The 24,686-nt window shown below is 40.3% G+C and overlaps 1 protein-coding gene across 2 annotated transcripts in view; it reads right to left on the reverse strand.

The window, feature by feature from the left end:
• Positions 1 to 24,686, reverse strand: part of SLC35F1 (solute carrier family 35 member F1) — a 404,897-nt gene that overhangs the window by 53,798 nt on the left and 326,413 nt on the right. The gene's annotated exons all lie outside the window — the stretch shown is intronic.

Consider the following 24,686-nt stretch of genomic DNA (forward strand, 5'->3'; position numbering starts at 1 on the left):
CTAAACTTTCTTAGCCAGATATCCTGGGGGAAATGGTCTTCAGGTCTTCGACTCTGTATTTCAGGGGTCTTTCCAGCAAGGGACATAGAGCAGGCAGAAATGAAGCACTGTAGATTTTTTTTTTCCCTCAAAACTTTCAGTTTTCTTTTAAAGCATCACATCTCCACCAAGTGGTAAAGTCCGCAACTGGATATTAAATTTAGCTATTTCCTCTTTGGGGTGGAGCAGGAAGGGAATGGAAAGATGGGGGGGGGGGGGGGGAGAGAGACAGTGAGTGTTAGTTTTCTCCCATCATCTCAGCTTTTCGAAGGGAATGCAAGTCTTCCCTGATCTGGGTGGTCTCATGGGAAGGACAGGAGTCCTTCTACATTCCCTCTATACCATGCTTGCTTTAGATGACATACACGTTCATGTAAAAATTTGTTTCTTGATTACATATCTACATATCATAGTATTAGGCATAAAAATTTCTGGATGGAGAAAATCAGAATCTATAAGAATAAAATGTTAACAATGGTTATCGCTGAATGGGATAACTGAATCTTCACAACTCCATGGCCCAAACTCTCTGTGGTTTCCAAATTTCCTCTCTCGAGCATACACAGACAGTCCCTAACTTAGGATGGTTTGACTTACAGTATTTTCAATTTATGATGGGTTTATAGGGATGTAACACCATCGTAAGTCCAGGAGCATCTGTACTTCTTTCAAAATATATAAAACAATACATGTTATGTATGAGAGTGTAAAAATCTACAAGAGTCCGGTTAGTGTTTTCAAGGGAAGCTGATGGTTTATTTTAAAAAGTTTATTTTAAAAAACTTCTCCCATTCCAACAGAGCATAATGAGGTGACCTCATCCCTCTTTCTAACGGTCTCTGCCCAAAAGAGACTCCTCTGCCAGCCTTCAGATCCTCATTAACGCCCCCCTCTGGCTATCACAAGCAAAGAGCTCTCCTCAAGTGGCCCAGCTGTCAGAGGCTAAACCTGCGGCAACTGGTAGGTGATTCCAGGAAAGAGAACATTTCCCCACTCTCCCTTCCTCTGCTTCTAATCGGCAATTCTCCCATGTTTCTAAAAGTGACAAAGAGAAATCCATCTCCAGTGAGTAAAACTGAAGTGTTAATAGGGAAGGATCTTTAAAAGGACAGACTTCAGTAAAACACACACACACACCCAGAAGTCTTCTTTAGGCTGACAGTCCAGCTGAAGAGAGTAGAAAATATTTTGTGCAACATACATTCACATACAATCAATAACCATTTTAATTCTGTGGCCTGGATTTGTCACCATCCCAGAGGCATTTGAAAATCTGACCAGGAGGGTAATTCCAGGGAGTAGTATATTTCATCTGGAACAAACTTTTCTGGTAGACAGCCACTGCCTCTCTTACACGCTCTCCCTGAGATTTTTTTTCCTTCTCAGAGCTATGTTATTCATAACCTCTCCCCTCCCAAACCCTATACCTTAGAACTTACTGTTTAGGTTTTACTGTCTTAAAATATTCATGTTGGACAAAGCCATGTTTCCATCACATTGTCCAAGAGAGCTAACCTAATCAAATGTGTCACTGTGCTGACTATATATAACAGACTTTCCCCAGGAAATACCCTATTTTTTTTGGATTTAGAAAATTATTTTTACCAAACTCCTTTTCTTTTCCTACAAATAGGAATTTAAATATATAAACTATATATGTCCCCTTGTGCCAGTCATTCGAACTTTCTAGTTGCTCAAGTTTATTCGCTCTACTTTTTTGGCTTCAGCTCTCAAAGGAGAAAAGAAAGAAAGAAAAAAATGACACTGCTATGCACTGAAAATCTGGGACAAGTACCTAGAAATCTAGGTGACCGGAAGATACAGATAATTAGACACAAGCTCTCTAGCTCAGTCGCGGGGAAATCTGCCTTCGGTGAGAGTAGAGCTGTCCCAGGGGGCAAGATCCTTCTGGTTGAGGATCATTGGGTATCATCAAAGCCTTTATCAGCTTTAAAAACACGTTCTGATCATCAGCGAACCAGATTCTAAAAGTAAAAAGCAAGGAATTAACATTTACCGAGTGCCTACTATATGCCAGGCTCCCTGATACATGTTCTTATTTTTCCCATTTTACAGATGAGGAAATGGAATTCTAAAGATAGTAGGTAACTTTCTTGAAGTCACCTAGCAATGTCAGAGCCAGGATGTGATCACGGGTCTGCTATTCTCCTTACATAAAACAAGTTTAGTAATCAAGGCCCAGGTGGAGCAAACTATATAGGATTTATATGTCGTCTCGTTGTCTAGACTGGATTAGCCTCAAATCAATCTAGCAGCTGTGAGCTCTCTCTTACATTGAGAGTACCATAGGAGACAGAGAAAACTCTGAGACTATTGAAAAATGGTCACTGGTTGGGGGTGTTCCTCTGCATTTTTTATGTTAAATAAAGTATAGGTTATAAGACAAAGTGCATGAGAATTAGAACCATTCCTTTTCTGACACTGTGTGGCTACCTTGGGTATTTTTGGAGAAGTGGTTAAGTCAACCAAACTCTAACTTGTATTTCTAATTTTTAGAATTCATGAACATAGGAACATTAACAGTAACATTAAAGAAAGTACACATTTTAAAGTGCATATTGAAGGAAATAAAAGTTTTCTGATAAAATATTAATTCTACATTAATTTTGCATTACTTTTGATTCCTCACTGCATTAAAATAGTAGGGAGAAACAATTTCAAAAGCTAGAGGAAAACATCTTGTACTTGTTGGGTTTTATTTCTAGGTTTATTTCCAGGTTTTGTTAGAAGAGAGCAAAAATTGCCGGGTGTGGTGGCTCACATCTATACTAGTGTTTTGGGAAATGGAGGTGGAAGGATTACTTGAAGCCAGGAGTTCAAGACCAGCCTGGGCAACAAAGTGAGACACTATCTTTACAAAAAATATGAAAATAAGCTAGGCGTGGTGGTGCACACCTATAGTCCCAGCCACTTGGGAGGCTGAGGTGGGAGGATCACTTGAGCCCAGAAGTTTGAGGCTGCAGTGAGCTAGGATCATACCACTGCACTCCAGCCTATGTGACAGAGCAAGAAAAATGCAAAAATCAGATTTTTAGTACCTTATACTAGCCACTTATTTACTCATCCAAAAGATATTTATTGAATGCTTACTAAGTGACCAGGATTGCTATAGATGCAGAGGATACCACCATGAACAAAATATTCTACATCCAGGTGCAGGTGGACAGCTGCCAATGAACACGCATTTCTTTCCTCCAGTTGACACTCAGTTTCTTTCCCTAAGGACTTGCCTGGTGGGGAAGGTGATTTTGCCCTCTGTTCTTTGGAACCCTCCCCTCTCTCCTTCTGCTGTCTCTGAGGCCCTGCTCCAGCAGCTACCCCACTTCCCTCCTGGATCCTCATCCCTTTCTGCTTGCTGCGTTCCTTCACCATATAGGTCCTGCTCTTATTCTTGATGCCCACTGGCTCTGTGGCTATTTATCTTTTCCTCTTCACAGCCAGCCTGTGAAGATCAATCTACACTTACTGCGTCTGGCATCTTGGTCCCATTCATGCCTCAAGCTACAGCAATACTGACAGCTCCTTTCACTATGATCACCAAGGCTAAATTGCCTGGCCGCTTCTGACTTATCTTACTAAACCTCTCTGCAGTAGTTGGCATTGCTAACCACTGTCCCCTTGAATTTTCCCTCTCCTGATTTATCTGTCTTTTTTCCCTCCTATCTCTTTGGCCCTTTGTTCTGTCTTTTTGTGGATGCATCTTGTTCTTTTGGTCCCTCTCAAAGTTGGTGTTTCTGAGGGATCAATCCTTGGTTGTCTTATTTTCACATTCTACATGTGCCACTCTTTGGCTGTCACCCACCTCTTACTTCCTTTCCTGCCAAACTTCTTGAAAAGAGTTGCATTTAGCCACTGTCTCCATCTCATCAGCATCCATTCAACACCTCGATTCACTGCAATCTGGTTTCTGTTCCCCAAACACGATCAAAATGGATCAAAAACATTCCCTGTTTTTGAACCCAGCAGACACATTTTAATCCTCTTCTTACTAAGCAAAGAATCTGACACTCCTTCCTTCTTTTGGTGCTCTCAACCACCCCTGCCCTTGATTCCATCCCTCGGGCCTCTTCAGACTCCTTTATGCATTCCTGGCTTATGGGCTCCTGCATCTGCTCTCATCTGTCAAATGTTGTGTTCCCAGGATTTTGCCATAGTGTCTCATCTCACTGTTGCACATTTACCCTGAATGATTTCATCTACCGTTCTGACTTTAAAAATCATCCCTAGGCTGAGGACTTCCAAATGTACCTCACAAATCTGGATCTATCTCCCGAACTCCACAGCCATATCACCACCTACTTATCTAATGTGAATGTGCCTCAAATCCCCACAGCTCAGCATGGCTCAAACTTAACTCATCTTTGTTCCCAGATTATCCCTCCTCTTGTGATTCTTCCTTCCCTGAATGGGACCAGCAGTAACTTAGTTGCACAGGTCTGAATCCTGAGTGTCTGACAATCAGAGGTCATACTTCTCTCCTTGAAACACTTTCTTGACTTGGCTTCCAGGACATACTATATTCTCCTTGTTCTCCTCTACCACACTAGCCTCTCCTCAGCCTGCTTTCCCCTAGTCTCTGTATGTGGCCCATGGCTCAGTTTCATTTTCTTCTCTTTTCTATTTATACCCACTCCACTATGATCTAATCATACAATGACCTTTAGTGCCATCTATATGAGAATGACATCCAAATGCATAATTCCAGTTTCAGCCTCTTTGTTGAACTCCAGACACATATACTCAGCTACCTATACCAAGCTCTGCTTGGATGTCTAACAGGAAACTCAAATCTACATGACCAAAGCAGAATGCTTTGATTTTCTGCTTCACATCTTCTCTTCCCCAGTTTTCTTCATTTTACCACATGGCACAACCATCCCCCAGTGACTGAGGCCAATAACTAAGGAACCATTCTTGACTCTTTTTTTTTTCTTTCCAACGTCCCCTATCCACTCTATGAATGCTAGAAAATCCTATTGGCTTTATCTACTGAATGCATCAAACCACCTCTATCCACGTCTACAGCTAGCAAGTGGCTTCAAGTCATCATCATGCACTTAGTGGCCCCTGACTGTCTAATCACATCCACTTCCACTCCTTAAAGGTCAGTTCTCCACCAGCAGCAATCACAATCTAAAAATACAAATTAGATCACATCGGTCCCCTGCTCTAATAATTTTTCTAAGAGCAAATCCAAACTCCTTTCCTTGACTTTGCCTTATATAATCTGCCTCATCTTGGTCTTGAATTTAGTCTCTTATTACTAGTAACTTCTTTCACTCTCTCCATTTCTTAAACATGCCATGCTCAAGTTCGTCACCCTTATACTATCCTCTTTGCTTGGAACTCTCTTCCCCATATCTATGCATATTTTACTCCCACACATTCTAATGGGAGGGTCAGAAAATAAAACCTAAGTATGCCTTAGAAAGGAAGCTTCATGAGGGTAAGAACAGTCTTCTTCATGCTATATGTCTAGTTGCCAATGGGAAAGTGTACATAATATATGCTCAAAAAATACTTGCTGAGCCCTGAACAAATAAACACGAATTGATCTTTCTTTTTCACTCACACACCCAATAAGTCACCAAGTCCTTTCTTTTTAGCCACTTAAAACTATTTAGAATCTCTTTACTTGTCCTGCCTGTCTGATCACATGTGAAAAGAGATCAGATCATGCGAGGGATCTTTCTAAATTACAAATATCATCATGCTATTTCTACAGTAGAAATGCTCAGAATTAAGTCCAAACTCACGAATATGGCTTATAAGTTAGTCCCTTTGTGACATTGGGTACTTCTTCATCTTCTTTTTTGCTCATTTCCTCCTTTGAACTCCATGCTGTTAGTTACACAAGAGTTGTTAGTTTTAGAGATCTGTTGTACAACATTTGCCTATAGTTAATAGTATTGTATTGGGCACTTGAAATTTCTGAGGGTAGAGCTCATGTTAAGGGTTCTTACTGTAATAAAAATAATTAAATTTAAAAAACACACAAAACACAACTACAAACTCAGTGCTGAAGCCATTCCTTAACATACCATGGTCTTTTTTGACTCCTTTATTCATTCCGTCACCCAGGCTGAAGTGCACCTGGGCTCAAGTGATTCTCCCACCCCAGCCTTCCGAGTAGCTGGGACCACAGGCACATGCCACCATGTCCAGCTAAGTTTTTGTATTTTTTTAGAGATGAGATTTTACCATGTTGCCCAGAGTTGTCTTGAACTCCTGAGCTCAAGTGACCTGCCCACCTCGGCCTCCCAAAGTGCTGGGATTACAGGCGTGAGCCGCTGTTCCTGGCCATGACTCATTTCTCTCCTTCCTTCCTTCCTTTCCTTCCTTTCCTTCCTTCCTCCCTTCCTTCTCTCTCTCTCTTTCTTTCCCTTCCTTCCTTCCTTCCTTCCCTTCTTCTTCTTCCTCTCCTCCTCCTCCTCCTCCTCCTCCTTCTTCTTCTTCTTCTCTCTCTCTCTCTCTCGGAGTCTGGCTCTGTCACCCACGCTGGAGTGTAGTGGTATGATCTCAGCTTACTGCAACCTCTGCCTCCTGGGTTCAAGCCATTCTCCTGCCTCAGTCTTCTGAGTAGCTTGGATTACAGGTACGCACCACCACATCCAGCTTTTTGTATTTTTTAGTAGAGATGAGGTTTCGCCATGTTGGCCAGGCTGGTCTCAAACTCCTGACCTGAAGAGATTCACCTGCCTTGGACCCCCGAAGTGCTGGAATTACAGGTGTAAGCCACTGCACCTGGCCGCCAGGACTCATTTCTTTGCACATGTTTTCCCCCCTGTTTGGAGTTCTCATGTCCTTTTCCCTTGCCAGAGTTCAGTTTAGCCAGTGCTTCCTCCAGGAAGCCCTCTCTGGCTCTCTAAATCCAGATTAGGTGCCCCCTGAGGGGCTCCCATACATCTCTGTATTACCGAATTGTATTGATTACACTAAAATGCAATTCCTTTCCTTAAGGACAGGATTTTTTAAATTTTCTGCTCAGTTTTATCTCCTGCAGCTAGGGTGGTGCTTGACACACAGTAGTGATCCTGTAAGTATTTTATGAATTCATTCAAAAATATTGATGGAGCACCTTCTGTGTGTAGGCACTATCCTACGAAATACAAATTCCAGGTAATAAGAAAATTCCCTGACCTTACAGAGTTTATAAGAAAAGACAGCCAATTAAGTAAAATTAGTTTTGTCAGTGGTGATAAGAACTATGGAGGAAAATAAAACAGAAGAGAGGGGAGGCAGCATAGGAGCGGGTGTGAGGTTGCAATTTTAAACAGGGTGGTTAGAGAAGAGTTCACTGAAAAGATGACAGTTGAGAAAAGTCTTGAGATGCTCATTACATCATCTGGTAGATAGTAGATGTTGAATGAATGAATAACCAATGAAGCAATGAATAATTTCTATTACTCTGAACCACTTGGGGAGCTCCACTATCATTAAGTTAGCTGAGCTGTACTGTATCAATCTACTTACTGAGATGATTTCTGCACGGGGAATCAAAGGTGAGCGCCCTAGGCAGCTGCTACTTCCTGTCATCGTTCTCTGGCCCAGATGGTGTCACAGCTCCCAAACTACTCAGAGATCCCCCTACTTAATGGCCTCAGGAAATGCCCAGTCACGGTCTGTCTTCCTGTTCAGAGGCTCTTGAATTAGAAATGGCCCCAACTCAGAAGATATAAACAAGAGGGAAGAAAGGAAGGAGAGAGACAAAAATAACTCCTGCTATTTTCTCAGATGCTGGGGTTTCTATGCATTCTCGTTGTCTGAGTCTTAAAAAGTTTCAGTGGCCATAAGACTGTAACCTTCCATCATAAAGCAGCTTGCAGGCTTTTACTGATTTATGAACAAACCCATCTCCTCAAAAGTGTTGCCAATGGAAGCAGGCTTTGCATAGTTCTTCTTTTTCTTATTTTACGTGAAAGGACACTTTCCCACTTTAACCATTTATTACAGGTGAATTTTTTACAGTGATAGACTCAAAATGAGCATGGCTGTCAATGGAACCAGTCAAGGCACAGAAGTGTTTTCATGTCCATCTATTCAGGCAGAAAGCACCAGGGTGCTCTCCAAGGAGCCCATCTAGGCAGTATTGGGAGAATTGGTACCTTAGTAACCACAAAGAAGGAACATCTCCTGGGCAGGATACTTTTCTCAAACAAGGGAAACACAAGTACGGGTGGGCGGGAGAACCTGCTCTTACACTTATGTTTCTGGTTCTATTTGGAGAAGGCTCTCAGAAGATCAGTGCCTTTGAACTTGCCTGGAGGGTGGTGCCTCAGTCCATCAGGGCTGCTGTAAAAAAAATACCATAGACTGGGTGGCTTATAAACAACGGAAATTTATTTCCCACAGTTCTGGATGTTGGTGTCTAAGATAAAACTTAGACAGCAGATTCTGTCTGGTTGGGACCCACTCCTCGGTTCATAGACAGCAGTCATTTCTCTGTGTCCTCGCATGCATGGTAAGGGGCAGGGGAGGTCAATGGGGTGTCTTTTATAAGGGCACTAATCCCATTCAGGAGGGCTCCACCCTCATGATCTAGTCAACTCCCAAAGGCTCCACCTCCAAATACCATTATATTGGGGGTTAGGATTTCAATATATGAATTTCAGGAAGACACGAACACTCAATCTATAGCAGGTGGGGAGGATTTAGATACTGTCTCCAACTGTATTAGTTTTCCATTGCTGCTGCAATAAATGACCACAAACTTAATGGCTTAAAACAGCACACATTTATCTGACAGTTCTGGAGGTCAGAAGTCCTAAAATCAAGGGGATGGCAGGGTTGTGTTCCTTCTGTAGGCTCTAGGAGAGAATCCCTTTCCCTGCCTTTTTCAGCTTCTAGGGGCTGCCTGCATTCCATGGCTTGTAGCCCCTTTCTCCGTCTTCAAAGCCAGCAATGTGGTGTTTTCAAGTCTCTCCCTGACTGACCTCCACTTCTATTGTTACATCTCCCTCCACTCTGACTCCTGCAAAGGACTTCTCTTCAAAGAACCTTTATGATTACATTGAGGTCACCCACATAATTCAGAATAATCTCACCATAGCAACATCATTAGTTTAATAACATCCACAGAGTCTTTTTTGCCATGTAAAGTAACATATTTACATATTATAGGGATCAGAACATCGACTTCTTTGAAGGGCCATTATTCTGCTTACTGTTCCAGTTTTGTTCATGCATAATGAAAGGTGTGCCTTGAAAATAATGGAAAGTTCTTTTAAGGGAAGAAGAAAATTACCACTTATTGAGCAGGATGTGCAGGTGTTTACATATCTAATCTTCTGTAATGCACTGGAACTCACTCATCCGAACATGGCTGTCATTCAAGATAGTCACTCTGCAAGGTTATGGTTGTATTTTAATGAATCTTTCATCACTCGAAAATATATTAACTCTTTGAAATTGCCTCTCAGCACTCATTGGAATATCCTTAATGGAAGCAATTGCCCATGCTTTTTGGGTAGGTTTTATTATTTGGAAAGAACCAAAATGCTGGATTATGCTAGATAATACTTTCTGGATTCAAATGAAGGATAAATTATAAAGAAACTTAAATGACTTAAAACTGGTTCTGAAGGAGATTTCAAAAGAGAAATTCTAAATGGTAGCCACATTAGAATAAGTATATACTATTGAAAGATAGCACTTTGAAGAATGATATATTTGCCTATCCAACCTTATCCACCAAATATGCCAGGTAATTTGTCCATTAGTTCTGAGAATTTAAGTAGGAAACTTTGTGTGTGGTGTAATACTGGACTACAGAAGTGTTTTACTCTTCACAGATTTAGTGTATAGAACTAATACCTAAGTAAAAATATGATTTATTAGTCATAGCACAAAATGATTTTTTGATTTATAAGAAATTGTCTAGTGTATTTCCCAGTATATTAAAAATAAAATCATTTGCAAAAATATATTTGAAAATATTATTTTGGGAACACATTCATTGCAGACAAAGCTTAGCTCCTGGTACTGGGAAAACATGATTCCAAGTAGGATACTACCACACTTGTTTGTACAATTTCCCTTGGTATTTTTACTCTAAAACAGAGTGGGCTGGAAGAATTTTGTTCATATCTAGCAGCAGCGTCATTAATCTTTATGAGATTTCACCTCCATTGATTGCTAATGGTCTCACCTGATACAATACCACAATCGGTCAGTGGCAAAGCTAATTGGAATGCGGGTTTCCTAACCTTGTCCTTGTCTCCAGCAAATTCTTTCACTTAAGATTACTTTGCATGCAACTGAAATTCATCATTCCTCTTAAATTTGTTGACCAAGAGTAAGAGTGTATGAGAGGATGGGATGGTTAGGCAAAATGTATCTTCTTTATGTATTTTCCTTAAATTGGATTGATGGAAAGAACAGATGAAGTAGAAAATATGTGAGTAACAGAAGCTGGCAATTATTGAGCATCTATTATGTGCTGGAGACATTGCTAAGATAATGGGTGTCCCAGCTTGGCCATCTGTCATATGGATCTCAGGCAAGCTTGAGGGCTTCAGGAGACCAGTGGGGACACTGTTAAAAGTCACTTAGTAGGAAGGACTGAAGAATTTCACCAGGGAGGGAGTTAGAGACTGCATTAGGAGCTGATGGCAGGATAAGAATAATAGAATTTTTTTTGTTGGTTGCATCATTTTTGCCTCAGTGGACCATCAAATACAATGTTGCATTTGCATACCATGATCACACCAGGGGAAAGGATTTTTATTCTCATTTATAGGTGAGAAAATTCATGCTCAAAGAGAGAAAACAAACATGTAAGGGCACCTCATTGATTTATAACTTGTCTATGTGCACCATTGGAGCTGAAAAATCACCAGAGAACCAAGTGGCCTGCTTTATCGTCAGATTCATGTTGTCAGTAAAACCTAGGTTTACAGATCCTGTTCGGGTGTCACCTCTGGAGTCCTTTCTGTCATGGGGTAGAGCCAGTCACTCCTCTGTAGTTCCATGGCATTTCGTATGTAGCTCTGTTTTACTACATTTCACACTGCATTGTAATTCATTTACTGATCTATCTTCCAGCAAAATAGGCATAAAAGTTTGGAAATTTAATTTCCCCTGTTAAATCATGCTCCATACAGCCATCTACCTGTAAAACTGAGCCATGAGGAAAAAGGGGGCCGGTCCTTTATAGAACAAAGAGGTCAGTGATCAGCTTTAAAACCCAAAGCTGACTTTCTTGACTTCTTTAGCAAGGAAGCATCTTGGAAATCAAGGTCCTGGAGAAATAAGGGATTCTAAATTCTGAAATTCTCCTTCCAACAAATCAAGAATCCATACTGCCAACCATAACAGAGTTTCTTCCAGAATGTGAAAGGTTGCCTCTTTCTCCCCCGAGGCTGAACCGGGCCTGGTATCCCTGGAAGGAGGATGGAAGACGAGATGGGAGACAAGGAAGTCCATGCTAGAGAGAGAGAGGGAGGGAGAGCTTGTCCGTCCCTCCCATCCACTGATTGTTCAAAGAGGTAAGGAAACCGACAAGGGAGAAACAAGTGTTAAGTCGTATGTGCCCAAGATGTGCCCTCTCTGAAGTCCCAGAGGATAGAAGGAATGCTAGATAGTTTGAAGGGAAACCATCCCCCCCAAAATAACAAAAAAAAGCATCAGGATTTTTTGGGGGGAGGCACAAGCCCGACACCAAGCTAAGGAAGCCACATCGGAGAACAACTGGAGTGATGTGTGCTTAGCAGAGAATTCTGCTAAAGGTGCTGGAATTCTCCTCAGCTCCTGTGTTGCTGGAAGATGTTTAGACATCTGTGTGCCCTGCCTGAGAAGGTGTGCAGGCTGGGAGGTGGGGAACAGTCTATGTTGCAGGAATCACAGGTTGGAAACCAAATGCATTCCCATCTGGAGGTTCACTTTATCAATGAGAAGCAAGCGTAAGTGGGAGCAGTCCGCCAGAAGACAGAGACAACTGCTGGGAGGAGAGAGCAGCAGAGGCCAGCAGAACGCTAGACCGCAGCTCCGTGTCCAGCACAGCAGGTGCACATCCAACTACTAGCCAGCGGCCCCTAGGGACATTAGGCACAGGACCAACATCAGGCCACAAGGTCACACAAACCTCCTAGAAATCCACAGACCATCTCAGAAATGAGTATGGGGGTTGTGATGTCTGAGAGGCTAAGCGTTTGTCCAAAAGCAACCAAATTATCCAAAGAGAGTTTTTAAACTGGAAGGGATTGGCAAGTTTTACATTTAGTCAGTCTTTTCCCTCCACCTACTGCTACTTAGCCAGCTGGAGGGTGTTTGGAGGAAGGTTCACTATAAAGATTAGATCTATATTATTATAGAATATAAAGAAAGTACAGTTTTTTGAACATCCAAGTGTAGCATGAATGAATCTGCATCCATTCTATGCCTATAATACTTAAAGCTTCTTCAGAGAAGGGATCTTTTTTTAGTCATCTTTACAGTTCCAGACCGTAGCAGAATACTGAAAAGGTGTTTCGTGTTCCATACCTGTGTCCTGTGTCAATAAATGCACTTACTGGTGATAAAACTACTAGAAGTCACTTGTGTTGCCTTGCCCGATAACTGGCCTTTAGAAATTCATCCTTTCATTCATTGACTTGTTTTCAAGTGTTTGATATATTTTTAGCATCTATCACATACATGATACTGTCAAGGAAACAAAGATGAATTGTTTCTGCATTTATTCAAACATTAGGAATTGATTCAGTGCTTATTAAGTTCCAAGTACACAGGTCCCACTTTCAAGGATTTTTACAAACTTGAAAGAGAAAATATATAAATAAACAATTATCATATAAAATAGAAAGTGACAGTTCCTATAAGGAAACTGAAGATGAAGAAATGAATAAAGAGTTCAGACAGGATCAAATACAATGTCTTCTAATCTTGCAAACATGGCTGTTACAGAATGTAGTTGAAGGAAAGACAGAGAGATACATCCCTTGCTTTCTGATGGCTTTGCCAAAGTTACTACCCCTTCCCTAGAAATTTCTGCATAAATCACCCCTTAATCTGCATGTAATTTAAAATGAGTATCAATATGACTGCAAAACTGCCGCAAGCTTCTGATCTCTGCCTATGGGGTAGCTCCACTCTACAGGAACAGTCAGAGAGCTGCAACACTGCCAGAGCTGTAACACTGCTGCTTCAGTAAAGCCATTTTCTTCTACCTCTGGCTTGCCCTTGAATTGTTTCCTGGGCAAAGCCAAGAACCCTGTGGGCTAAGCCCCACTTTGGGGCTCACCTGTCCTACATCACCTTCTGTGGTAGGCAGTCGTGGAGAATGCATTTCACGATGGTGCAGGAATGGGCATAGTAATGGAACTAAAGAGAGATTGACAATAGCTCTACTGTGTTCCTCTGATGATATGCAGGTGTTTATGTCCCATATCAGGACAAAAGTCTGACAGAAACTGTGCGGCACCCAACCAAATAGCTAGATTTGAACTGCTACATATTTAAGTTATTTTCACAGTCCTGGCAATAGGAAGTCTGGATCTAAGAAATGTGAAAGAGATTTGGAATATCATGTTTCCTTTGGGGGCAAGAACTTGTCTGGTTTTCAAAGCTTTGCCTTTTAATGTACTTTAAGAATATCGTTTGAATAGTCATTAAACTTCCACAGTCCTGCATCAGGGACAGGTAAAAACAGCAAGGAGAAAGAGGAAAATATAGCCTTAAGAGCTGAGCTTACAGTCATAAACCCTAGCTCCTGGGACCCGTTTCTAATGTAAATAGGCAAGTTTTCTCTCTGGCTCATCCACAGAGGTCAACATTTAAGTTGGCTACAAACTTTAGAAGTCTGCTTAGTGACTTTCTCTCATCTGTCATACTTCTTGACTACGGGACCACACTTACGTGAAACCTGACGGTGGGAGGTATTTCTCCTGTGTCTCCATGGAGCTGACTGCAGACGTTTATCATCACGCCTACTGTACTGTATTCTAAGTGTTACTATAGCTGTCTGTTGCCCCATAGCAGGGCTCAGGTCTGATCAAGGGTTGTGTCCCTAGCATTTAGCTAAGGCATTTTCTTTTTTGTAGAGTTGGGGTCCTGCTATGTTGCCCAGGCTTTTCCCAAACTCTTGGGCTCAAGCAATCCTCCTGCCTGAGCCTCCCAAAGTGCTGGGATTGCAGGCATGAGCCACCATGCCTGGTCTAGGGCATTTCTTAATCAATAAAGTAATATATATGCCAAATCTACTCATATGGCTTAAACTTGAGATTCTAGACATATGAAAAGGTACAAACAACTTGGCCTTTCTCTGTATTTGATACAACTTAACCTACGGAAATTCAGAAAGAGTGAACCCAGAAAGGCCCGAGAGTTACATAAAGTGATGAGACTAACTGTTGCATGCATATGTTTTATACGCCCTGTGGAATTAGTCTCAAGGTTGGATATCACACTACACATTAAGGAGACTGGCATTTGTTTTGTATTAATCTCTACTAACATGCCCATATCAGAGGAGTGGTGCAGAAAAGAAAATAATCAGTGTTGGAAGGATTACCTCCTTGTCCTTCACTCTTGATGGAAACTGCTTAAAGAATCTGAAGAGCTGTGAAATATGCACTGTGTGAAGGAGGGGATAAGGTGTCAGAGGCTCAGACCCCTCAGCATGGTTAGCAAGGGTACAGGAAATTGTTCCCAACGTGAGTGAATTTCAATTACCAAACTATCATGTTTGAAGAGATACACTTTCTTCTTATTTCACAGAAACACTGGTTTAATCTGTTTGCATTTGAGTCTATATGCCTGAAAAAAGATGAATAATCTTTGGATAAGAAGTCATACAGCTAGTATTTCTACTGTAATGGTTCATATAGCACAGTTACAAAAATAGCATAGCTTTGAAAATATATCCAAATGTCATTGCTAATCTCTCTCAAAGTCACAGCACAATCTATTCATTCTCCACAAGTCAAGATACACAAGCCTACAAATGCATCTTTAGAATAAAATCTTATAAATCCGACATGATAATGCTACCATCTCTCTTTTTACTTTCTAACAAGGAAAACAGCTAGGTTTCTTCACTTCAATGTCTTTCTTTCATCATCTTTTTCCTGCAGAAATGTTATCATTTTTGTGTTAACTTTTTTTTGCTTCAGATTATAAAGCAAAGTTAGAAATATTTTTCCCAAAAGATATTCAACATAACTAGCCACTCTGCAAATACAAATTAAAACCACAGTGAAATATTACTACATGGCTTTTAAGTTGCCAGAAACAAAAAAATAATGGTAACACCAAATGCTGGTGAGGATGGAGAACCAATAGATTCTCATACATTGCTGGTGGGAATGTAAAATGGTACAGCTGCTATGGGAATTAGCTTGACAGCTTCTAAAAGTAAATATGCACTTACCATATGACCCAGCTATTGCAATTTTGTGCATTTATCCCAGAGAAATGAATACTTTATTGACACAAAAACCTGCACATGAATGTTCACAGCAACTTTATTTATAAAAGCCTAAAGGTGGACACAACACAAATGTCTTTCAACAGGTAAATGGTTAAACAAATTCTGGTTTGTTCATACCATGGGACACTACTCAACAATAAAAAAGAACAAACTATTGATACATGAAACAATTTAGAGGGATTTAAGGACACTACGCTTAGTGAAAAGAGCCGATCTCAAAAGGTTAAATACTGTATATTTCAGTTTTTATACAGCATTCTCTAGCTGACAGAACTGTATAGATGAAGAACAGATTAGTGGTTGCCAGTGACAGAGATGAGGGTGATGGGCTTCATAGGGGTAGCTCCAAGGGATTTCCTTCGTGGTAATGGGACAATTCTGTACCTGATTGTAGCGGCGGTTACATGAACCTATACATGGGACCAAAGTGCATAGAACTACACACACACACACACACACACACACACACACACGTGAAGGTAAAAATGTATGAAAAGTGAAATAGTTCTACAGTCAATATCCTGGATCTGTCATTATTCTAAGTAATAGAAAATGTCACCATTGGGGAAAGTTGTGTGAAGAGTTCAAAGGATCTTATATTTTTACAGTGATTAGAGATTTACAGGAAATTGCAACAATATTTTTTCAGTGATTATAGATTCACAGGAAATTGTAGCTATATATATATTTATATATTACAAAAGGAAAATATATACATATATTTTCCTCTCAAGCTTCATGTATCCATTGTTTGTAACATTTGTGCAGAAATTGAAAGGGCAAGGGGATAGAGCAGGGAGTGACTCTTTATGCCTTTTTGTTTACATCTCTGTTTTTAACAGAATCTGAGAACAAGAGCATTTGGTGCTCGGCCAGTTATTAATGAAATCTCTCTTGTTAAAACAAATGTGCTTGGGTAACATCCTATCATTTGTTTCCTAAGAAAAATACAGGTTTTCTTTTACCTACAACATTAAGTCATCCTGGCATCGAAGACCTTCTACAATACAGCCCAGCTTAACTCTTGGCTCTCGCTTCCTCTATTCCTTTTTGAGTACCTACTGCTTCAATCTGTTCACATACCAGCCACAATGGTCTTTGAAACTCAAATCTGTCACATTACCTTGCAGATTAAAAATTTTGCAGTGGCTTCTGGTGGTACTAGCCAGACAGACCCAAACACTTGGCCTGGCCACCCAGATCTGTGGGGGCTGACCCCTGCCTCTTTGTCTCACCATCTTGTGTCACTCTTCTCTTTGGTGTCCTTGCCCAGACACGTGACCCTGCTTGGAACCTCATCCTTGCCATGGTCCATCCCAACATAGGGGCTTGAACACGCTGTCTGCTTAACCTGGATCTCTTTCCCTTCCAACTAATCTACTCAGTTCCACCATCAGTTCTTCAGGAAGATCTTTCCCAACCTTCCCAGTTTGGATTAGATTGCTTTGACAAACATTCCCAGAGAACTGTGTTGATTTCCTTCAGAATATTTATTCTTGATTATATCTTCATTCATTTGGTTATTTGATTAAAAGCTGCCTTTCCCACTTGACTGGAAGCTCTGTGAGAATATGTACAGGATTTATTTTTGCGTACAAGTATATTCACCACCTTAATACAGTGTCTTGAACACGAAGTATTCAGTAATTACTTTTGAAGTGACTGTATTAATCAGATGAAAATAATTGTTCTCCAATCATATTCCCTGAGTTTTAGGCCCCCAGACTTCTGTTATGAGGTGTGTTTCATATGCAAAGTTATACCCACATTTTATCCTCTCCACATTTTATCCAATCTCATAGACCCTTCCGAATAGACACTCTCTTGACTTTTCATACAACTATCATCTCTGCCTCCTTTGAAAATCATGGCACTTAAGTGTCTGCTCTCTTGCCACACTTGGTGTTACTATCATTAAGCTGTGCCTCTTATCCCCTTTAGAAGTTCATAAGCTCCAGTAGGGCGAGGCTGATGCATTTCTCTTTATATCACCTGCAGTAACTAGTGCATTTCTCAGATGCTAAATAAACGTGTCTTCTTTACTGATTAATATAAGTAAAACACATATTGTGTGTTCAATTACTATTTAGAGAAACAAGGGAAAATTGTTTTAGGTACTTGTCAGTTCCACCAATCTGTAGTGAATAAAAAATTAGTGGAACTGACTAAACAGCACTATAAACATGGCTCACAGAGGAAACGCCTTCTGTTCTGATCACTTATTATTTAATAGATTTATTTGTTATAGGTGGCAAAACGGTTCTAGAACTGTTAGATTCAACTTGCCTTTTTACTTCCCTGTTTTTTGCTCAGTAAATTACAGTGAAGACTAATTGACATTTCACTGAAATAATTTTTCTTACTACAGAATTAAAATAAACCTTTTCATAGAATGCAGCACTAAATAGGGTGTCAAATGGCTAACTTGAGAAAGATGGCGGGATGGATATAGTGTCAGGTGTAGAACATAGGTTTGAACTAAATACTTGAGGATCAGGGGACCAGCTATTAAGAATAAATTGTCACTGTTCACAGGCAAAACATACTTGAAAAAACTTAAAAACAAACAAACAAAAAAACTCACTGAACTTAAACAATTTGTTGTAATTTTTTCAATGCTCAACAGAAAAAACAAACAAACAAACAAACGCCAACTATGGTTCCAAACAGGAAAGTCACTCCTCATTTCCCCCTTAGGTCCTTTAATACATCTTGACTGTGGGCTAATGGGTCCAGTTTTGGTGTGAAGACAACATTCCTCCCTCCCTTTCCGCACCCTACCTCTATGAACATTCTGGGGGCCTCTAAATTTAGATAAAGGGCCATTGGGAGTTCCTGTGCTCCAAAATACTGGAAATCAATGTATACAATTAACTTCTTTAAACATTTATTGAGTATGTGCTGGGGTTTCCTCTAGGTACTAGAGATTCAAAGGTGAACAAGAAATTATCCCTTGATTTCCTGGACACTTACACTCTTCCAAGACTAAACCAGGAAGAAGTTGAATCCCTGAATAGACCAATAGCAGGCTCTGAAATTAAAGCAACAATTAATAGCCTACCCACCAAAAAAAGTCCAGGACCAGATGGATTCACAGCTGAATTCTACCAGAGGTACAAAGAGGAGCTGGTACCATTCCTTCTGAAACTATTCCAATCAACAGAAAAAGAGGGAATCCTCCCGAACTCATTTTATGAGGCCAACATCATCCTGATACCAAAGCCTGGCAGAGACACAACAGAAAAAGAAAATTTTAGACCAATATCCCTGATGAACATCGATGCAAAAATCCTCAATAAAATACTGGCAAAACGGATTCAGCAGCACATCAAAAAGCTTATCCACCATGATCAAGTGGGCTTCATCCCTGGGATGCAAGGCTGGTTCAACATTCACAAATAAATAAATGTAATCCAGCATATAAACAGAACCAAAGACAAGAACCACATGATTATCTCAATAGATGCAGAAAAGGCTTTTGACAAAATTCAACAGCCCTTCATGCTAAAAATGCTCAATAAATTCGGTATTGATGGAACGTACCTCAAAATAATAACAGCTATTTATGACAAACCCACAGCCAATATCATACTGAATGGGCAAAAACTGGAAAAATTCCCTTTGAAAACTGGCACAAGACAGGGATGCCCTCTCTCACCACTCCTATTCAACATAGTGTTGGAAGTTCTGGCTAGGGCAATCAGGCAAGAGAAAGAAATCAAGGCTATTCAGTTAGGAAAAGAAGAAGTCAAATTGTCCCTGTTTGCAGATGACATGATTGTATATTTAGAAAACCCCATTGTCTCAGCCCAAAATCTCCTTAAGCTGATAAGCAACTTCAGCAAAGTCTCAGGATACAAAATTAATGTGCAAAAATCACAAGCATTCTTATACACCAGTAACAGACAAGCAGAGAGCCAAATCATGAATGAACTTCCATTCACAATTGCTTCAAAGAGAATAAAATACCTAGGAATCCAACTTACAAGGGATGTAAAGGACCTCTTCAAGGAGAACTACAAACCACTGCTCTTTGAAATAAAAGAGGACACTAACAAATAAAAGAGGACACTTTGAATAAAATAAATAAAATAAAATAAAATAAAATAAATAAAATAAAATAAATAAATAAAATAAAAGAGGACAATAACAAATAAAAGAGGACACTTTGAAATAAAAGAGGACACTAACAAATGGAAGAACATACCATGCTCATGGATAGGAAGAATCAATATCGTGAAAATGGCCATAATGCCCAAGGTTATTTATAGATTCAATGCCATCCCCATCAAGCTACCAATGAGTTTCTTCACAGAATTGGAAAAAACAGCTTTAAAGTTCATATGGAACCAAAAAAGAGCCCGCATTGCCAAGACAATCCTAAGTCAAAAGAACAAAGCTGGAGGCATCACGCTACCTGACTTCAAACTATACTACAAGGCTACAGTAACCAAAACAGCATGGTACTGGTACCAAAACAGAGATATAGACCAATGGAACTGAACAGAGTCCTCAGAAATAATACCACACATCTACAGCCATCTGATCTTTGACAAACCTGAGAGAAACAAGAAATGGGGAAATGATTCCCTATTTAATAAATGGTGCTGGGAAAATTGGCTAGCCATAAGTAGAAAGCTGAAACTGGATCCTTTCCTTATTCCTTATACGAAGATTAATTCAAGATGGATTAGAGACTTAAATGTTAGACCTAATACCATAAAAACCCTAGAAGAAAGCCTAGGTAGTACCATTCAGGACATAGGCATGGGCAAGGACTTCATGTCTAAAACACCAAAAGCAACGGCAGCAAAAGCCAAAATTGACAAATGGGATCTAATTAAACTAAAGAGCTTCTGCACAGCAAAAGAAACTACCATCAGAGTGAACAGGCAACCTACAGAATGGGAGAAAATTTTTGCAATCTACTCACCTGACAAAGGGCTAATATCCAGAATCTACAAAGAACTCAAACAAATTTACAAGAAAAAAAAACAAGCAACCCCATCAAAAAGTGGGCAAAGGATATGAACAGACATTTCTCAAAAGAAGACATTCATACAGCCAACAGACACATGAAAAAATGCTCATCATCACTGGCCATCAGAGAAATGCAAATCAAAACCACAATGAGATACCACCTCACACCAGCTGGAATGGCAATCATTAAAAAGTCAGGAAACAACAGGTGCTGGAGAGGATGTGGAGAAATAGGAACACTTTTACACTGTTGGTGGGATTGTAAACTAGTTCAACCATTATGGAAAACAGTATGGCGATTCCTCAAGGATCTAGATCTAGATGTACCATATGACCCAGCCATCCCACTACTGGGTATATACCCAAAGGATTATAAATCATGCTGCTATAAAGACACATGCACACGTATGTTTATTGTGGCACTATTCACAATAGCAAAGTCTTGGAATCAACCCAAATGTCCATCTGTGACTGACTGGATTAAGAAAATGTGGCACATATACACCATGGAATATTATGCAGCCATAAAAAAGGATGAGTTTGCGTTCTTTGTAGGGACATGGATGCAGCTGGAAACCATCATTCTTAGCAAACTATCACAAGAACAGAAAACCAAACACCGCATGTTCTCACTCATAGGTGGGAACTGAACAATGACATCACTTGGACTCGGGAAGGGGAACATCACACATTGGGGCCTATCATGGGGAGGGGGGAGGGGGGAGGGATTGCATTGGGGAGTTCTACCTTATATAAATGACGAATTGATGGGTGCTGACGAGTTGATGGGTGCAGCACACCAACATGGCACAAGTATACATATGTAACAAACCTGCACGTTATGCACATGTATCCTAGAACTTAAAGCATAATAATAATAATAAAAAAAAAAGAAAAGAAATTATCCTTGCTATGAAAGAGCTCACAGTTTGGTGGAGTAGATGGGAATATGCAAACATCCTTCTTGGGTAAAAGACTGCAAATAGAGCTAAAAAGCAAAACACCTTGGAAGACAAAAGAGAAAGAGACTTACTCTGATTGTGGGGTTTGCTGATGGAAGGTGGGAGCTACACTGGGTGTAGAGACATTGTGGTTCTTCCTCCTGCATCCATCTGTCTCACCTCTCCCTTAATGGGTGACAGATATGTGACTGGATGGCATTGATCCCACCCTGCCTCTATCAGTGGGTACTGTTCACTCAAAATGCCAGGAGTACTTCTATTGAGAAACATTCAGCTAAACCAGTGAGAGAAATCTCATCCTCTATTGATTCAGATACTCCAGGTCTAAGCCAATTAACTAACAGCATTCCCCTTGGCCATTAGTGTGGCCTAATCAGAATATAGTGTCAGACTTTTATTCAATGGTTGTGGGCAAGCATCTTTTCTGTCTGTCATTGGACATGAAGGAAGAAGGACATGTGCCCCCAATTTGTGCTCAAACCCATCTCATGACCATGAGAGGAGCCTGCTTTAAGATAAATCTAGCAGAAAGGATAGCAGGGGAAACATGGGAAAAACGAAAAACAAAAATGAGCCCCTGATGATATTATTTGGCCAACTATCCTGAAGGTCATCCTTTTTCTAGATGTTCCAGCTATAAGAATCAATAAATTCCCTTTATTATTATTATATTATTATTATTACTATTATTTAAGAGACGGGATCTTACTATATTGCCCAGGACAGCCTTGAATTCCTGGCCTCAAGCAATCCTCTGGCCTCAACCTCCCCAGTAACTGGGCAGCTGGGACTACAGAGGTGCACAACTGTATGCCCAGCTTAAATTTCTTTATTTCAAAAGACAGTTTCCGCTGGGCTTTCCCTTATTTATAATTTGAAAGCATCCTAAGGTACATAGGACCTTGAAATAAATAGGACTTCAATGGGTAGGGGATGGAGGCAGAAAGGATATTCCAAGTAATAGAAACACCTTGAGCAGGGTATTAATTTTAAAAATGTAGCAAATTGTGTGTGTGTTTAAGAGAGAGAAACCTAGGTGTTCATGGGACATCTATAGTGGGAAATATTCTTATACCATTTCTAAGATGAGAAAGGGAGAGGGGAGGTGGAAAGAAAGAAGCAATGTTTTTTTCTAGTGACAACTTCAGATTGCACTGAATAATGAATGCTGATAGACATAAACTGCCAATAATTTTTATTTCCATAATTTTTTCCAGTGTATTAGTATTTATCATAAAAATATATAATAAGATTTCAAAATTAAATTAGTGGTAAATTCACCAATTTTATGAAACTCATTTTATTTGTACCCAGCATACCAAATTACTGGTGCAACTGTGACGTATTTAAAAGGTTTTTCCATTTTAAAGCTTTATTGTATGGAGAGAAGAATATGAAGGACATTGTAACTATCGCTGTTAAAGAAGACATACAGGCTGGGCGCATGGCTCATGCCTGTAGTCCCAGCACTTTGGAAGGCTGAGGTGGGTGGATCTCTTGAGCTCAGGAGTTCGAGACCAGCCTGGGCAACGTGGGGAAATCCCATCTCTAGAAAAACTACAAAAAGTAGCCAGGTGTGTTGGTGTGTGCCTGTAGTCCCAGCAACTTGTTGCTGAGGCCAGAGGATCGCTTGAGCCCAGGAAGTTGAGGCAGCAGTGAGGCATGCTTCTGCCACTGCACTCCAGCCTGGGTATAGAAGTGAGACAAAGGAAAAAAAAAAGCTGTGCACTGAATTATTCTCCCTCTGGAATTTGCAACCATTGTGTGTGTGTGTGTGTGTGTGTGTGTGTGTGTGTGTGTGTGTGTTTTCTTAAAATTCACGAGGTCTTACGCAAAATAAAGAAACTGTAATTGGGGAAGTCCTAGGTGATGGCTTAATCATATTTATAATTGGTGTGTTTATGTCTAAATGCTAATTTATGCATGATGCCATACCAGGTAGATTTATACATTAATTTTAAAAAGTCATAGTCCTTGCTTTCAAGATCCTCAAAAATGTCCTAACAGCACTGACAATGTATAGAGAATAGAGAGTATGAGTATCCCCAAATATGTTTTTTAACAAAAAGAAATGTAATATATTGTGCATGGCGGCATGTTGAGTCTCCTTTTCATCTTGGAAAAGATGAAAAAGAACAAGAAGGCCAACTTTAGGGAGAGCAGGGCTCTAAAAGTTGGAGAAGAGAAAGTTCTAAAAGGGAGAGAAAGGATTTCATACAAGGAAATTTTTTTAAAAGGCAAGTGCCAAGAACGCACTCCTTCTGGAGTCTCATGGGGCATCTTGCTGCTGCCTTGTATCTCTTCCGACATCAGTCAAAAAGTCACAGGATGCTGAGGATTACAGCGGCCTGACAGGCTCAGGTCTCCCTTATCAGTTATCTATTTTCTTTTCTTTTTTTTTTTTTTTTTTTTTGAGACGGAGTCTCACTCTGTTGCCCAGGCTGGAGTGCAGTGGCCGGATCTCAGCTCACTGCAAGCTCCGCCTCCCGGGTTCCCGCCATTCTCCTGCCTCCGCCTCCCGAGTAGCTGGGACTACAGGCGCCGCCACCTCGCCCGGCTAGTTTTTTGTATTTTTTTAGTAGAGACGGGGTTTCACCGTGTTAGCCAGGATGGTCTCTATCTCCTGACCTCGTGATCCGCCCGTCTCGGCCTCCCAAAGTGCTGGGATTACAGGCTTGAGCCACCGCGCCCGGCCATCTATTTTCTTAAATATGCACCTTACTAGGAATCTGATCGCACAAAAGCTCTTGGAACACAACGTGCAAATGGAAGCGGTCCTGGAAAAATGCTACCACCAATTACTTTCATTTCAAGCTATCTTTGAAGTTCATACGAAAATCAGATGGCAGGAAAACTAAGTCAGGTTTAGATAGTTTCCCACCCACTGTGTTTCATCTAAATTTTTTCAGGTGCTTTGCTGCTTATTTGCTTCTCCATTTTTGTTATTGCTGTTCATAAGCAAATAGACAAGACGGCAGGACGTATCAAAGCTAAACTAAATCTAGTATGAGGACAATGTTTTGTTTTGTGTTTTATCCTAGAGCTTTGCAATGGTATGGAATTAATAATATTGTCATATAAAAAGAAGTGAAGATGGAACAAAAATAGTTAAGTTTATCAAAATTTACAGTGCAATGAGGAATATATATGTCTGTCAAAAATTGTGAAAAGCAAAGGTAAACTTGCAATTGTGTGTGTGTGCGTGTGTTCATGTGTGTGTTCATGTGTGTGTGTTCATGTGTGTGTGTTCATGTGTGTGT

This window comes from Piliocolobus tephrosceles, chromosome 5, assembly GCF_002776525.5.
Source record: "Piliocolobus tephrosceles isolate RC106 chromosome 5, ASM277652v3, whole genome shotgun sequence".
Classification (NCBI taxonomy): domain Eukaryota; kingdom Metazoa; phylum Chordata; class Mammalia; order Primates; family Cercopithecidae; genus Piliocolobus; species Piliocolobus tephrosceles.